General features: G+C 29.1%; 1 protein-coding gene across 9 annotated transcripts in view; it reads left to right on the top strand.

Moving 5' to 3' along the window:
* The first annotated feature begins 319 nt into the window (after positions 1–319).
* LOC145243539 (neurexin 1-like) overlaps positions 320–13,644 on the top strand; it is a 409,860-nt gene continuing 396,535 nt past the window's right edge. For all 9 annotated transcript variants that reach the window (XM_080106519.1, XM_080106517.1, XM_080106513.1 and 6 more), the window contains exon 1: positions 320–1,185. The gene's annotated coding sequence lies outside the window, so the exon portion shown is untranslated. The remainder of the gene's footprint in view (positions 1,186–13,644) is intronic.

Below are 13,644 nucleotides of genomic sequence, written 5' to 3'. Positions count from 1 at the left end.
GAGGGTGGCATAGTTTGTACTTGGCTGCAGCCAACGAGTAATTATTTGAAAAAGAGAAAAAGAAATTTGGCTTATATGAAGAAGAAAGCGACAGAAAAGAAAACGGAAAAAAAGGAAGAGGGCGGTAAAAATAGAGATAAACTGCAAACGGTAATAATTTGGACGAAATAAATATATCGACAATTATTGGTTTTTGTGTTGTGCGAAGACACAAGATTTGAATTAAAGAAACGGTCAGTTTTCGTATTTTTTGCTTTTTGTTTGGTTTTTTTTTTAGGCAAAAAGAAAGGAATGAGAGAGAGAGGGAGGGGGAGAGAATAAAGTGAAACCGAAAGTAGAATTGCAAAGAGAGTGAGGAAGTTAAAGAGTGAAATAAAAACAAACTAGAAAGAAAGAAAGAAAGAAAGAAAGAAAGAAAAGATTGCAATAAACGAGGAGCGAGAAACGTTCCAAAGAGAAGGCGAGCGAAACATACGAGCCGCAGACAGGGAGAGAATTAAAACGTACAATATACGCATAGAGAGAGTGACTGAGCGCTCACCGCATGAGCCTAGAGTGAGGTGTACGTTGTTACATACGAACTAACAAAGGAGGGTGATAGCGAGAGAAAGCGAGAGAGGACCATCATAGCCACACATATATCATCATAGACAAGCCGAGCGCGTGAGAGCCCTCCTCCTCTATTTCGCTCTTAGCTTGTCTTTCTCTATATCCGTGCGCACAAGCGATAGACAGGGGTATAGATAGAGAGGGGTTAAAGCAAGCAAAGACCGCCGACCGACAGGGAAACTAAAGCCGCCACCAAGATAGGAGGATTTTTACGGGCAAGCTTTTCTTATATATAAAAAAAAAAGGACAACAAGGGGTGAGAGAAAAAAAAAAAACGAAATAACAAAAATGTCAACAAAAAAGAAAATGAATTAATGGCGTCATTGTAAAAGAAAGGCGATTTTTTTGCAAGACAGAATTGAAAATATTTCTCACCTTTTTTTTTGTTGTTGTCGAAAAAAAAAATCCGCTTCTTTTGTTCAAAAATTGTTGGATTCGACGCGAAATTGTTTCATCGCCTCTATGGACGTTTGCGCCGTTTTTTTAAGACGAAGGCGGCCACAGGAATTAAAATGAACATGAAATGAAATATTGTCAAATGTTTACAAAATCTGTTTTCGGGCCGAATTATTAAAGGTAAGTCAGTTTGTCAGACAAAATCAAAATACGGATAGAAAAAACAAATTTCTCAAAAAACACATCAGATTTTCATTCATTTCACTCTTAAATATCGTGGGGGGGGGGAGAAATGCGTAAAAAGGGGCGTAAAAACGGATCTAACACCCCGAAGAAACAAAACTAAATCACATCTTATTTAATAAAAAAAAATAATAATAGTAAATATAATACTAGATTTAATTCTTTCACAGATTTAATTTGTGAGTATTTTTACTTATTAAACGAAGAAAATAAATCATCGTTAAATAAAACGGGAGAGATGTAATAAACCCCAGTTAAATTACAAAACCAGAGAATATTACATATAGCGAAATATCGGAATTTATATATATATATATATATATATATATATATATATATATATATATATATATATATATAGCGCTCGATTCTTTGGTTGGGTAGTGGTGGCTCCTCCTTGAAATGCTATCTATATTTTATCTAGAAGTGCAATCGAACTATACTACTCGATTTTGATCTTTACACTTAATTTATAGCCAGAAAATATTTTCGAATTGTCAATTTAAAGGATTCAAAATTCCATTCAAATTTGCCACGGACACCGTAATCATGTTTGTTTGCGTTAATGTATACAAAAAAAATGGCGTTATTGATGACATTTTTCGTTGATGTGGAAAATTTGATAACTTGTCGGATTGGGAAGTCAATTTTCTGTAGGATTGAAGTCTGATTCCTTTGAACTCCTGTACCAAAACTGAACAATATTTCGCTGAGGGGAAGCTGATCTACAGAAGAGCGAACGTTATACAAATGAACCTTACTTTCTTTTTTAAAAAATGAAAAGTGCGTAAAAAAAATGATTTAAGGAAAGGAAAACATGAAAATCTGAATAATCAATAATTTTCAAGCAAAAAATATAATCGAAAAAATAATTTATTTAAAAAATTATTTTTTTTTTTTAATAAGGCTGTATTTATTTTATGTTTCTGTTTATTTATTTATTATTTGGGGGAGGGGAATTATAGTTGTTTATTTTTGTGGTAATTAAAATAATTTCTATGGTCAGCGTTTTTTTTTTTAACGTAATGCTTCAAAATGAATAGTAGAGTCAAATTAGAAAACAACAGGAAATTGGATCATAAATTTGGAGACCGTTTTCTTTTATTTATTTAATTTTCATATTTTAGTTATTAAAGATTTTATTGCTTCAAAATAATTTCATAAAATAATATATTGTTGTTAAATCTTTAATTTTAGTATTTTTCACCAAGAAAAGCATCCACTATTGAAAGTCTTGTCGCCATCGTCGTGGAGAAAAATCGATGAAATAATAATAATTAATGACGACGTTGTTGTTGTTGTTGTTGTTGTTGTTGTAACCTCTACACAAATAACGGATTTTTTATCTGTATACTTATTTATTTGTTCATAACACCAAAATATTTATTTTATGTTTGTTTTAATCCTCGTTAATTGTATTGACATAAATTTTTTTTTGGGGGGGGGTATTTTTTAGTTCACCTTTAAATCCGACTTTTGTCAATAATCGCCGTGCGTCGTCGCTTTTCTTTCGAAAAAAAAAACCACTATACGCGTTTTCGATCATGGCAAAATATCAGATTCGCAAATGTAAGTCGGTTCAATTTTTTTATTTCCTTTTCTGATAAGAAAATTCCTAAAATATTTTTATAGTTTTCCTTTTATTATTTTTCGGGTTTTTTTTCTTTTCTTTTCTTTTTTTTTTTTTTTTTAGACGAGCATTGATAATCCGTATTATTCTAGTATTCGCAACGTTTCGACCAATGCAACTTCAGATCTTCCTCGGGTGCATAGTAGGTTTCCAAGTTTGAAAAGATGCACCTGAAGAAGGTTGAAGTTTACATAGGGCGAAACGTTGATGCAATGAGAATGACAGTTTGAATGTTACAAATTATATGAAATTACTTTTTACTTTTTTTTTTATTAAGCCGTTTTTATTCATTTTTTTTTGTTTTCATAATTAAATGAAATTTACCAAAAAAAAAAAAAAATAGATAAATAATTTCATTTTTGTTTTTCTTCAATCATACACAACTAAAAACAATCAATGGAAAATAACCGGTCGTTTGAGGCCAAATCTGTCCCAAATTGTCAAATATTTTAAGCAATTTGATAAATATTGTAAAAAAAAAAAATTGACGGAATGCTGTTTATGTAATTATTTAATAATTTATGCATGTACACCGCTTTCTGTTTAATCAATGATCCCATTATATTTTAATAAACAAAAACTACACCCATACACGCACATACGTATAATTTGCAGGAATTTTCAGCTTCTTCTCCGATTTTCGGATTTTAATCATGTCAAATCACACTTTACTTCGCTTTGCCGGATTGATTGTTGCTATTTCTTCTGTTAGTTAAGGGCAGAATAAATTCACTGATTGATATAATAATTAGTGATTGATTATGCGCTACGAAACAGATACTGTCAAGAATTGTAAATGTTAACTGAATTAAAGGAATAATTATAAGATGGTCAACATCATGAATTTTGGAATATAGTTGTTTGTCATTTATTCACTATATATATATATATATATATATATATATATATATATATATATATATATATATATATATACCACTCAGGATTCCCCCCCTTGAAATAATGCCAATAAAATGAGAAAAATAAAATAAAAGTAAGTTTTGTTCTTAAGAAGCTATTTGAGACATCGAAAGTATAGCTTATTAAAAAATAATAATAACGATGATTCTATTCATTTGAAAATTACATCATGTCCTGTTTCAATTTCCATTCTACACACACACACACAGACACACACACACACACACATATATATATATATATATATATATATATATATATATATATATATATATATATATATATATATATATAATCAAATATGCTGAAGAAGGCCAGTGAGTATTTTATAACTAAAATTCAAACGACCCCATTATTTCTATCGCCTTGGTCCGCTCTCATTCAGCTTAACACGTAAGGTACAAAGGTGTGTGTGTGTGTGTGTGTGTGTGTGTGTGTGTGTGTGTGTGTGAAAATGTAAAAGGAAATAAAACACTTTTATTTATGACAACGTTTCATCTTTATTTCAAGACTTTCTCATACATATATTCCGCGTTTTTGTTAGAAACACTTTATTCTATTTCCAAGGCAGTTGTTTATTCCGTATTAAATCACGCATTTTCTTGTTCATACATAAAATAAAGTCAATATCCGTGTAATTAATGTTTTGGTGGCTATTATTATTATTATTATTATTATTATTATTATATAAAGATAAAAACTCAATTCTTCCACAAAAAAATGACGAATATTTAAAAGAAATATATTATTGGCATAATAGAAAACATTATTCTGCATTAAGTTCTTTTTCTGGAGAAACATACATACATACATATAATTGATTTGTATTTTTATTTTATTTCCGATACTGATAACTGGATGTATTCTCTTATTTCAACGAAAAAGCATTACCTTGGTGCTAAGTAGAATTCAGTATATATATATATATATAATATTCCTATTGTTAGATTTATATTTTTGGAACTTGTTGAAAAATGTCGAGTATCGAAATCGGTTTCATCTACTTGTCTGTCTGTCCACAAAGAACAGTTGAGATAGAGTGAAACAATTTGTCTGTATGTATATTTATACATACATTTGTAGTCATCCACATACAGTACTGTTTCGTTGTATCACAAGTCATAAGTGCAGATGGACTAGCACCTCTCCCAAGCCGAGGATCGAACCTAGAACCATCGCGTTGAAACACGGCAGTTCTACCCATCGACCCACGGGAGCGGCGCCCGTAAATAACTTCAACAAATGTCCATTTTAAACAAACATTCATCCATCACTTTTATAGTATCCAAACCCCTTACACACACACACACACACACACACACACACACACACACACACACACACACACACACACACACACACACACACACTGGGGAAGGCCGAAGGAAAGGTAAATGCTGTTCATTTATTTTGTTTATATACACTCAGATAGACTCAAATATAAACCCTATCATCTCACACACACAGAAGGAGAGTAAGAAAGAGAGGTGGGGACATCACGTACATAACGCATACATAAATATTCCCCCTTTAAATATTGATTAGTTTAATTTTTTTTAACGGCTAATATTTTACATACAGAGAATAATATACCCCACTACTCCTCTCTCTTCCCTCCGTCTTTGTTAGTCAATTAATTCCTGTGTTTTCCCTATAATGTAAAATTAGCCCGTTGACTGATGAAATGAGAGTAACATTAATCCTCAACCGGATTCATCACCAGCTTAGAAAACCTATTGATATCAGGTGGCTTATCGATTAAACGGCCCCCGAGGTTGAAAGAATAAAAATATATTTAGCTCTACTCACGTATTGAGCACTTTTTTCCATGTTTTTAATCAAATATACCACCTACACACACACACACATATATATGTGTGTGTGTATATATTGGGTGTATTCATGTGTGTATTTTAAACATATATATTTGTGTGTGTGGGGGGGTGTTAAAAGTCCACGTATGCTTCTAGAATAGTGATTTAAAGGTTATGAGTTTTTTTTTTGAAGAATGCTTCAAAAACCCCTCATAACCTTTAAATCACTATATATATATATATATATATATATATATATATATATATATATATATATATATATATATATATATATATATATATATATAATGCTTAAAATAATTTTCAAATCATATTCCAAATAAAGAGTATGTACAAACGATAATTAGAACAGGATTTTTCATCGATACGCAGCAAATATACAAATCAGCAACAGTTGACTAAAATGTAACGATTTCACGAGAATCAAAATAAAATTCACATGAATAGATTCAATGTCAAATACCTCGATAAAAGTTATTAATCATTAAATTAATTTACCATCACAATCCACCATTTTGTTTCTTAATTGATTTAAATGGAAACTATATTTGCGCTATATATATATATATATATATATATATATATATATACGTACACACACACACACATATACATATATATATAATATATATATATATATATATATATATATATATTATATATATATATATATTGTAAAGTTGTAAAATGAAAATTCTAACAAACACACACACACATATATGGCTGTGTATATTTATGTATATATGATACGAAAAATCTGTAGACTACTCACTTTCTTTAATAAATATATATATATATATATATATACATATATATTAATGAAAGTGTGTGTGTGTGTGTGTGTGTGTGTGTGTGTTACAATTTTCTTCTCTGTTTTTGCTGGAAATGCGATATCCTACCGAGTGCCAGACGGTCATCCACTGTGTCATTCTCCAAACAAGAGATCCTTTTAAGTATTCAAACCATCCTTTGAAGTGCAATTGTTTGGATCTTTCTTGCACTTGGTTCAATGGGTATATTCGTCAGATACTTCTGTTCCTTTTCATGAGCCCAGTAAATCCTATAATCATTTCGTTTTCAAGTCGTACGTAAGTCCTTTGTATTTAATCATCATGTTATTTTCGGCTGTTTAAACCAGTCTCATTAGGGAGGCTGACTTTAAATAGGGTTGTTGCTTTCTCCTTTTTGTCCCATATCACTGTATTACGTTTAACAGATCCGTTGTCTAAGTATGCAACTGGGGCGATTGCTTATTCATACTGCTTTCTCATATATGTTCGCAGAAATTGTTGCTACACCGGATGTTCATTTTTTTGTAGCGAGTTTCCCATGTACGTTTGTGTTATTTGTATAATTCCAAACAAAAAGGGGTTTATATGAATTAGGGTCAGGTCTGTAGGTGTGTCCTTAGCGGAGAGTTGTGCAACGAGATGTTTTTCACGTTACATTTCTGCATATTAGTACAGTCAGTGAAACGGGGAGCGGGGAAGGAATTCCAACACCTTGCAGTTCGAGTAAAGAAGCTATTAAAGTCGATAACCTCTGGCAACTGGGGATCTCTACAATGAAAAGGGGGAAATATTTATCTAGTCTCTTGGGTTGCATTCTATAGTAGGCGTCTCCCAGGAAAATCTTACAACTGGATGTCAGGTGGCTTATTCTTTTCACTTCTCTTTTACAGAATCTGCACTTGTCGTTGCTGAGATCACTCGTCTTCTATGTGTGCGTGTGTGTATTCGTGTATGTATGTATATATGTATATATATATGTGTGTGTGTGTGTGTGTGTGTGTGTGTGTGTGTGTTTTCAGACATAAATGTGTCTAATCGTGTCTATTTCTCGCAAATATTGTTCATTCTTCTCCTATCATAAATATAGCTGCACAATAAGAAATACCGAAAATAAAAAAGATATACATATTTAAATGTGTCATGTGATGTCTATTTTTGTTTTTCTGTTTGTTTTTATTGTTTTTGTTTTTCATTATTTTTTTTTAATTTTCTATCATTTTGTTTTGCTGTGAATGCTAACGGATGGCAGATATTCACCAGCTATTCCAGACACGCCGACTGATATTTCTTTTATGGTTCTATCTGACTTTTTAAGTGCAATCGTTTGTATCTCTTTTGCACTTGGTTCACCGAGTATATTCACCAGGTAGTTTGAAATTATTTAGTTCGTATGATTACTGGGATGACGGAGATCTTTCTATCCCAGTTTCTTTTCATATAGTACCTTTCCTCTGTTTAAGCCAGCATCATTGGGAACACTAACTTAAACTAAGGTTGCTACTCACTCACTATGTGATGCAGTTTGATATAAAAAATAATTATCTCCTTTCTCTGTCATCATGTTCATGTTTCTATTTGTAGTTGATTAACTTGCTGCACTTGCTCCCGCTTCAATTTAAATAAACCCTTACCTACCTGACTAGCAGCAAAATTACACCCCTTCTTTGTAGTGTTGAGATCCCTAGACGCCGGAAAAATGCCTACTCTATTATATTCTTTCCTTAGACTGTTGCCTTTGGAATTTTGTCCCCGCTTCCTATTTGGCCGACCATAACAACATGCAGAAAGTTAAATGTAATATGAACAAACATCTTGCTGCTCAACTCCCCAATCAAATCGACTCAATAAATCTGGCTCAATCACAGTGAGCCTTTACACTTCAGTGGCAGTATATATTGTTTTGGGTGAACAAAAGTTTAAAAATAAACTCTATATTAAAAACAGTTTCTACATATCACTCATGAGGAAATTATCACGTAAAAAAAATAGACAAAAACAAACAGACTCTCCCCATATCCTTGTGTAGCACAAGTGTGGATAAGCGTTGATCCTAATAATAGGTATGTTCTGCACTTGCATGTCTTCTACTTACAAGTTACCAAATCCAAAAAGCATAGCTTATGTTTATTCAAACAACTCCACACACACATAAAAATCGTGGGCGTGTGCATACATGTGTGCATGTGTGCGTGTGTGTGTCGATGAAGATGCACACACACACTCACACACACACACACACGTACAGATCGTAAGGGGAAAGAAATTGAATGCCTACTAGACACTCTCCTCGAATGTCTAAGATCTCTTTGTACAGGGTTATAATAGAACAACATGGCAGAAGGATACTTTACCTTACAAACCCAAAAATTCAAAATAGCATAGTATTTCAATCTCAAATAAGATCCACTCGCTATGGCTACTCGTTGGACCATAAAAGGGATATTCCACATTCTTTAAGTGATGTTGCCACTTATAACAGCACTAAGACGGATACGCTACCAGACGAGATTATTTTTTTAGTCCTGAAATACGAGTTCAAAAGATTACAAGAAAGAAAAAACATTGTTGACTCGTGAATTGGGAAGAGGACACTGAATGTTCTTGCTTACCCCATGTCTTAGAAGTTAAAGAGAATTTTCGATGAAACACTTGGATATCGATGAAACTCCTATAGATACGAAGTAAAGAAAAGGAAAAAGCCTTTTTATTTCTGATAACTTCGTCTGATATAAAATGAAAAGAAATCCTAGGAAAAATTTGAGTAAAGATATTTTTAATCTGTTTGATCAGAATGATATTTCTTTAGCAGTTTACGTCTTCCTACAATACGCAAATACATAAGAAAGAGAGAGATGTGTATGTGCGTATATATATATATATATATATATATATATATATATATATATATATATATATTATATACAACATAACTTATATAAATTAAAAATATTTATCGAAAGAATTGAATTTTAAGCTTAGTATTTGTCAATAAATAGAGCTTATACATATATTTAATTATAATGCATTTTTATACATAAATATACATATATATATTATATATTTTGATACATACATATATATATAATATATATTATATATATATATATATATAATATATATTTTGATAATATATATAATATATATATATATATATGTATCAAAATGTATTATAATTAAATATATGTATAGGCTCTATTCATTAACAATAATTTCAACTTAAGCTTAAAATTCTTAATTGAAATTCAAGTCTTTCGAAAATCATTTTTAATTTATATAAGTTATGTTGTGTGTGTATATATATATATATATATATATATATATATATATATATATATATATTCTTAAACATGGATTGACTCATCCAGTTTATAAAAAGTTCTATCAAACATGGGCGCAGAAATTACGAAGTAAATATTTTTAAGGATAATTCTGAGATATATATATATATCAGAATATATATATATATATATATATATATATATCAGAATATATATATATATCTCAGAATATATATATATATATCTCAGAATATATATATATATCTCTCAGAATATATATATATATATATATCTCAGAATATATATATATATATATATCTCAGAATATATATATATATATATATCTCAGAATATATATATATATATATATCTCAGAATATATATATATATATATATATATCTCAGAATATATATATATATATATATATCTCAGAATATATATATATATATATATATATATATCTCAGAATATATATATATATACATATCTCAGAATATATATATATATACATATCTCAGAATATATATATATATATACATATCTCAGAATATATATATATATATATACATATCTCAGAATATATATATATATATCTCAGAATATATATATATATATCTCAGAATATATATATATATATCTCAGAATATATATATATATCTCAGAATATATATATATCTCAGAATATATATATATATCTCAGAATATATATATATATATCTCAGAATATATATATATATCTCAGAATATATATATATATATCTCAGAATATATATATATATATATATATATATATATCTCAGAATATATATATATATATATATATATATCTCAGAATATATATATATATATATATCTCAGAATATATATATATATATATATATCTCAGAATATATATATATATATATATATATATATATCTCAGAATATATATATATATATATATATCTCAGAATATATATATATATATATCTCAGAATATATATATATATATATATATCTCAGAATATATATATATATATATATATATATGCATACATATATAATGTTTTTTAAATTAATGTTAACAATTGTCATATCTAATGTTTCATGGTTCTGCAATCATCGGTGTAGGAAATGATAATTATTGCTGTGAAGAACATTCGAACCCAATCACCAAGTCACCCTGGACTTCGTAGGATAGTTTTTTCTATCACGGCCACCGGTAATTAACACATGAATAGAATGAAATTAAGTACTCATAAATCCATGTCTGAGAGCGTATGTAACGACAGAAATTCAGAATAGTATATATATATGTATATATATATATATATATATATATATATATATATATATATATATATATATATATATTCCAAAACTGTTCAAGTAAATGTTTCATAAATGTTAACGTTTTACAACAGAGCATATGCAAGTAGATACTGGTATATTGAAATATACAAGTAGATACTGGTATATTAAATTAAACAAGTAGATACTGGTATATTAAAATATACAAGTAGATACTGGTATATTAAAATATACAAGTAGATACTGGTATATTAAAATATACAAGTAGATACTGGTATATTGAAATATACAAGTAGATACTGGTATATTGAAATATACAAGTAGATACTGGTATATTGAAATATACAAGTAGATACTGGTATATTGAAATATACAAGTAGATACTGGTATATTGAAATATACAAGTAGATACTGGTATATTGAAATATACAAGTAGATACTGGTATATTAAATTAAAGAAGTAGATACTGGTATATTAAATTATACAAGTAGATACTGGTATATTAAATTATACAAGTAGATACTGGTATATTAAAATATACAAGTAGATACTGGTATATTAAATTATACAAGTAGATACTTGTATATTAAAATATACAAGTAGATACTGGTATATTAAAATATACAAGTGGATACTGGTATATTAAATTATACAAGTAGATACTGGTATATTAAATTATACAAGTAGATACTGGTATATTTTTTATTCGTTTATTAGAGGGCTAAAATATTGCTGTTGGAAGAAATTCCGCAATCTGAAAAAATAACAAAACCCCATAAAAAAACACACACATTTTACATAGAATTTGATTTCTTAAGGGAAACAAAAGTTCCTTCATAGTAAATTGGCCAGTTTGAATTTATGTATCTATATATTTATATATATATAAATACACATATATATATGTGTATATGCATATATGTATATTCGAAATAAACAAATTTATGAGGTATTCCTTTATATCCGTGCTAATAATTCAACATCAATAACATTTCAAGTGTACGATCGTTTCTGAGACGAAATAACCTTTATTGATGCCAAGTCACGTCATCATCACAGGTTCTAAACACCAGAACTCCAAACACAAAAATATCCGTATTATTTACTATACAATAAAGGAAGGGTTAAATATCACAATTCATATTGCTCTTAAATGACCGCACATAATGAAACTGTATATGAAAAATCATAATGAAATCAAATTTATAAAAATCCAATCCAGAATGACGATTTGTATTTTTTTTATATTCATTTATTTTTATGTGTGTGTGTGTGTGTGTGTGTGTGCGTGTGGCTTTTTATTATAGAAAACAGAGTGCGTGATTATTGGATGGTGAACGATTCCAATCTTTTAATACAGAAAGATTTGCTAAGAAACTTAAAATTAGAAATGAATTTAATCAAAAGTGATACAATGAACGGCAAATAAATGGCGCAGTCCAAATATTCTGATTCTTTCTCAAGTACCTACAACAATCGAACCACCCAACAATTTTATTGTGACAATACTTTCGACTCCAACTCTTAGGATTCCAAAAATCCGACTCCTAGAATTCCAACTTGGACTCTTTTCTTTTAAAGTCTTTCCATAAGCAGATTGATGATTTTTCAATGATTCAAAATCGATTCGATTGATTCATAGGATTCTTACAAGTTCACACCGACCCCTTTTAAACTTCCGACGCCACAACCCTGGCTTGATGTCGTATCATCAAACAGCACATAACCATTCATTGCAATGGACGTCAACAAACAAAAGTTTCAATTCCTATCCAAAAACGCCCTGTTACTGATCGTGCAGCGAAACATACAGAAGAATAGCTTTGATATTTGGAGCCAACTAAAGACGGTTCCTCCTCACCCTCAGAAAACAAAGAACTGCTAATTGAAAAGGTTAAATGTCAAAGTAATGAGAATGAAATTGCATCATAAAACATAATCAAGTGATAATCATCCTAGCACAACACTCTCTTGTTCTTTCTTGAACTAAAGACGTTTATTGCCTGTTACAACATAAGACGGATAGTGGCCACACCAACAACAAATGCTTTAGTCTACGCTCTTTCAGGTGCCTCTTGTGATCTATCTTACAGATACACAACATAAAATGAATATCTAAAATCCACAATTACAAATGATAATGTAGTATTATTTTCATGTTAAAGCATGAAGAACTTATATATATATATATATATATATATATATATATAGTAAACATAATTATATATGTTTTATTAATTACCAGTTTTACTAACGAAACAGTACTCTATATATATATATATATATATATATATATATATATATAGTTTACATACATATGTATATAGTTAACATAATTATATATATATATATACAGTGATGATCATATTTATTGGCACGGTAAAATAAAAGTTAAATTTTGTCTAATAAATTCTAAAAAAGGGATTAAATTAAAGAAAATAACAAAGTATATTATGTATTTTTAACTGGCCTTTCCGATGCAGCAATCGGATTTTAGAAAAAATAAATAACAAAGGAACAACAAACATAATTGCAAAAAACCCTTGTTCAAAATTATTGGCACGGCTTTGTTTTTCTTTTAGTATCAGTATAATATCAATCAATTTCCGGTTTACGTGCTTTCTGAACTTTTTTATAGCCATATTATGC

This window comes from Euprymna scolopes, chromosome 22 (assembly GCF_053919585.1).
Source record: "Euprymna scolopes isolate OS-2025 chromosome 22, ASM5391958v1, whole genome shotgun sequence".
Lineage (NCBI taxonomy): Eukaryota > Metazoa > Mollusca > Cephalopoda > Sepiida > Sepiolidae > Euprymna > Euprymna scolopes.
The sequence above is the reverse complement of the archived record's forward strand: the minus strand, read 5'-3'. Positions and strand labels throughout refer to the sequence as shown.